Below are 5,319 nucleotides of genomic sequence, written 5' to 3'. Positions count from 1 at the left end.
GCGCACCGAGGCCAGTGGCTTCAGTGTCAGTGCAGGTGGCACCAGCAGAGCCAAAGGTGTCCCTTCGCCTGGGACAGGCTCTGCAGTCATAGCATTTGCAGGAGAAGCTGAACAGTGTGCCATGCTGGTACAGCATTGCAGCCCAGCTGAAACCCTGCCACACACTTGGTTCATCCTTCAGCTTTTTGTCAGCTTAATGAAATGGTCCCATTTCCTTCTTCTAGATGTGCCCACTGCTAAGTGCCTGGAAAATGCGTTCCCCAGGGAATGATCCCACAAGTGAGATGGAAATGACCTAGCATGGGCTTCATTAGTCTCGGTATCATCGCTTTTATCTTTTGCTCTTAAGGTGTCTTTACCCTCCCAGTGGTCAGCGACCCTCCTGGCCCTTCCCTGGGGTCAGCAGCCATCCTGGCAACACTGGCTGCCATGGTCCTCACCGCTGCCTTCTCCCAGTGTGGGCCCCCCTGCCAGGGCTGTTTGCTACCCACGGCTGGAGCCCGGAGCTCTGCATGGGGAGAGGGCTCAGGAACACACACCAACCCCAGCTTGTCCCTTCATGCCCTCGCCACAGAGCCCGGGCACCAGGATCTGCTCTGGGCCAAAGCCCAGCCAGTGGCAGCTGTGGGAGGAGCATGGGACAGGGTGCTCGGGGAGATGCTCAGCCCCACGCTTGGTGGGTGCGTGAGCTGCTGGGAGCATGGGGCTGGGGGGCCTGCGTTCCCCCCCCTGCTTCTTTTTTGGGGGGTCCCCACTGCGCCCCAGCCAGAGGGTGGAGGTGGAAAGGAGGCATGAACAGCAGCATTCTGGGCTCTTTGACACAAAATGCTGAAGAGGCAGGTCTGCTTTTATTTGCACTGGTAGCCACTCAGCAAAGTTAAATGAAGCAGCATAAATTTAATTAACAGCAGAATCTGGCTTAGTGTCAAGAGAGGGATATGAAGAGAATGAGCGTGAAAACAAATTCTTCTGTGATTTTATTAACCCCAAGTTTAAAAATCAGTGCAAAGGTTAGATTCAAGATAGTAAAACCCACAGTGCCTTTTCACCGCAGTCCCCCGGCTGCCCGTGCACAGCCTGAGGTGCTCCCTGGGGATGGGATGTGGCGGTTCCTGGGGGGCTGCAGAGCACCCCCGCAGCCACCCGCCTGTGCCCTCCCCAGAGCTGCATGGGGGCAGCTGACCCTGCCTCTGGCTTGGGGGTGGGCAGCGCGGGGGCAAAGGCATCTGGCGTGACACTGCTGATGCTGCTGAAAGGGTGAGGGAGGAAAGGTCTGTTCTTAGGGGATTTGGGTTTTAAGAGCAAAACATAGGAAAGTGCTTTTGTTTGTCATTTAGTTTTGCATTTGAACTACTTCTGATGAGATTACTCGGGGAGAAAAAACCAAAAAGACTTGCCCGTAACTGGGGTACAATGAATGAGCGAATGCAAACCAGCAGCATTCTCCTTGCCATGAGCCCTCTGCTGGAGGAGCCCTCTGCCTCCTCTGGCAGCACTGCTCCAGGGAATGAAAGTGTGAGAATTTACTTAATCTTACAGTAATCACGTCGCATCATGTAATTCCCTGATTTAAATAAATGTAAAGTGGTTTCTTCTTTAACAGCCATCTTCACTGCTTTAATGCGAGTTACCACCAACTGGACCAATTTTTGGAATTTTCTGGGGTAAAGCCATTGGGAAAGGAGAAGGATGGAGCAGCTGAGGCTGATGGCTGCTGTCCTTGCAGGCCCCTCCTTCAGTGGGTTTGCCCTGGGTCGCGGCTCGAGCCCCTTGGGGAGCGATGTCAGTGGCTTGCTGCAGGCTGGGGGGTTCTGCAGGGGAGCTGCCCTCTCTGAACAGGGCCCGGGGCATCCTGCCCAGGCCAGCACAGGATTGTGCTCACAACTTGCCAAGCTCCGCTTACAAATGCAGTTGCACCTGCTTATCCCTCTTAACCCGGTGCCCCCCCTTCCCAAAGCAGTGCTGAGACTGAAACACCTGGGGAGAACAGTGGGCATGCATGGGTCCTGCAACCAGGCACTGGCACAGCAAAGATGGGCCCTGCTCCTGTCGCCTCCCCTCTGGAATGCTGATGGTGCTTCCACCGTCTGCCCGGCGGGGCCAAGACCCTTTCGGGGGGAGGAGGGTGCTCAGCAGGCAGCAGCACTCACCCCTTTTTCTTCTTTTGCTGTCCAGAGCAAAGCCATGTCATCGCCCTCTGCGCAAGAGCTATAGCATTACCAGATGCGAGCGCAGTGCTCTGTTTCAGCCAGCCTGCATAATTATAGGGTTTTTCTTTATGGAAGACCTTAAATACTCACATGCCAGAGCCCTGAGTCCCTGCCCTGCAAGGATCTCTGAGCAGCAGCGGCAGCCAAGTCGATGTGTGTACATTGTACCGCGCATGATAAGCAGGAGGAGTAAAGGTTAATGCACTGGAAAGTCTGTGCAAGAGAAGGCCTGGGAGAGGCGGTTTGCACGAGGCTCCGCTCGAGCAATCATCTGTGGGATAATGAAGCTGCTTCTCTCCCTGCTCTGGTTTGTCCCTGTTCCATGACACCCTGTTCCTGGCCTAGCTGTGCATGTCGGGCTCCTAGGGGAACCTGCCAGATCTTTTTTCCAAGCACTTTTTGCTGATGCTTGCCAGATCCTACATGCAGCATAGTGGTTTTGGGATGTGGTCCCACCAGAGCCTGCCTGTGCTGGGCCCTGCTGCACCCTGACGTGGCAGCGCCTGCACAGGCCCCAGCAGCTCCGCTCCCCCCAGCATGCGGGGTCATGCTGCACTGAGCAGCCGGACACTGGGAAGGCACCTGGAAAAAAACAGGAACTGTTCATTGCACAAGGAAGCAAGAGCATTGTTTTCCTCCTTTATTGAACTTTGGCAAATAATATGTGTGTGTGGGTTTTACATCAATAGCTATAAATAAAAAATTGAAAGCAATGTAATACTCGTCATTAAGATAAAGGACATCTATTGGCACAAATCATTGAGTAAAAACCCTTTAATGATAAAATAACATTCACTCTTTAGCTACTTCATTTGTCTGAAAAACTCAGCTTACACTCAGTTCAACATATCACCTTCCACAAAGTTAAAAAATGACATAAAATGACATAATAAAATATATCTTAAATTTCATAATACAAGTACCTTGGCAAATTTTAGCAAGCTGGACCATCTACTGTTGGCCACAGTAGTGAACATTGCCATTGTCTCACATACCCCTCCTTGCCTTTGGACTGAAAAATGCAGGTGAACTCAGCGTGTAGGTATTACAACAACTGCGTGCAGTCTGAGTAGTGTTGGGATCTGCCAGCATGAGTTGAATCTGACGAAAGAAGTATTGAGTCTGCTTAATGCAGAACATATAAAGCTTTCTGGAAGATTAAACGCTATTACAATCATTGACTGTCTTACAAAAAAAACCCCAAACCCTATTCAAAATTCTTGTATCTGTCACTGTCTTTGGCAGATAAATAAGAAAAAAAACCCCAAACAACCCAGACTATATTACAAAGCTTTCATTCTCACAATCTACCATTTGGCCTTATGGCCAAATAAAAATATGTTTCTTTGCACTAATGAAAGCACATTTCTAATATATCCTTAATGACAGACAATATAAACACTCTACCGACGTTACTTCAGATGCCTCATTAGAAGACTGCGACTCTCGTACTCTTATCCCCAAGTGGCACTCTTCTGTGCAGAGTGAAGTGTATTTGGTAGTTGGTTTGGCTTTATGTCCAGCGCGACCAGCGGGTCAGGGTGACACCCCACGTCCGAAGCCAGACCTGGGCAGACAAGGCAATCAATTTGCCAGCCCGCTAGCGGTGCCGTAAAGCTGTGGGTCTTGAGCGTGAGACTGGTTTGTGCCATGGCGGGGGTGGTAAACCGAGGGAGTTGTAAAGCTTTTTAATACATCTGGACCCAGAGCCAAGGGCGGTGGGAGATGGGGCCGGCACGGTGCTGGCTCCGGTGGGCATGCGGCAGCAGGGGAGCAGCTGGGCGGCACAGGCAGGAGCAACGCTGGGGGCCCGGCTGTGCCACCCTGCAGCAGCCTCCCCGTTACGACAGGCGATGTGGTGGGCGAGCGCCGCTGACCCCCAGCCCCAGCGCCCGCCCCGGTGCAACAGGCCAGCTGGTTAGCCCCGGGTGGGAGCCGCAGGCCAGGCAAGGGATGCTGCCGGCTCTCCCAGCGCTGCCGCCGTGGCTGGTCCCCTGTGCCATGCCCAAGGGGCTGCCATAAAGCCAAAGTAACTCCTGGTCCTGGGAAAAAACGCACAGTTGGATCCAATTTGAGCGAGATGTGTATTTCCACGTGACTGGCTTACCAACCGAATCAGCTGGGAAAAAGCTGCCAGCTGGCCAAACTTTTCCTCAAATACCAATTTAACTGGAATTCAGTCTGAGTCTGCATTTAAAGCACAGGCAGGTCGGAACTGATCTGGCTCTCAGTTCTTGTCAGTACTTCACTGTGTGAGGCAAAACTGCGTGTTTTCACAGCTCACGTGTATACACAACTGCGCCAGAACCGCTAACAGATAACAGGCTCCATGCATAAATAAACACCATCAAACGGAAAGGCCTATTTTCAAATGCAAAAAAAAGAAGTTGCCATTAAGAGCCACAATGCATCACACTGCTAAGATTTTGCCTCATGCATAAAAATGGTAGCACTGATTGGCAGTTGCTAATTATAACACTACACCATCACACAGAACAATTAGCTGTTCAGACCAAGTAGCATAAATGTAGAAAATAATCTTTTTTTTTCTTTTTTTTTTTTTCAACAGAGCAAATTAACACAGATTGTTTCTTCAGCAAAATATGAAACTGTAAACTTTGGGCTCATTCTGCAACTTTTCCCCAATCCGTAACAAACAAAAAAAGCCAACGGGAAGAAAGACTGACGTACATTTTTAAGCGCACCTTTTCCATCTATTACAAAAGCACAACCTAAAATGTATAAAGCTTTTTCTCTTTTAAATCACAGTTACCAAAAAGAAACAGTGAATAATTTATTACATACGCTATAATAACATTACTCTAAACAACTATTCTCTATGAGGTATATCTGAGAAAATTCGGTAAGGGATTGCACGGTCTGCGTTGCCAACATGCCCAGTTTTATATTAAAGCTTTGGAACCATGAAGAAATAGAGATGGAGAAGAGGAGAGGGCGAGGGAGAGGAGAAGGAGGAGGAGGACAAGGAGGAAGAAGGAGAAGGAGAAGGAGAAGGAGAAGGAGAAGGAGAAGGAGAAGGAGAAGGAGAAGGAGAAGGAGAAGGAGAAGGAGAAGGAGAAGGAGAAGGAGAAGGAGAAGGAGAAGGAGA

Source organism: Falco naumanni, chromosome W, assembly GCF_017639655.2.
Source record: "Falco naumanni isolate bFalNau1 chromosome W, bFalNau1.pat, whole genome shotgun sequence".
NCBI lineage: Eukaryota > Metazoa > Chordata > Aves > Falconiformes > Falconidae > Falco > Falco naumanni.
The sequence above is the reverse complement of the archived record's forward strand: the minus strand, read 5'-3'. Positions refer to the sequence as shown.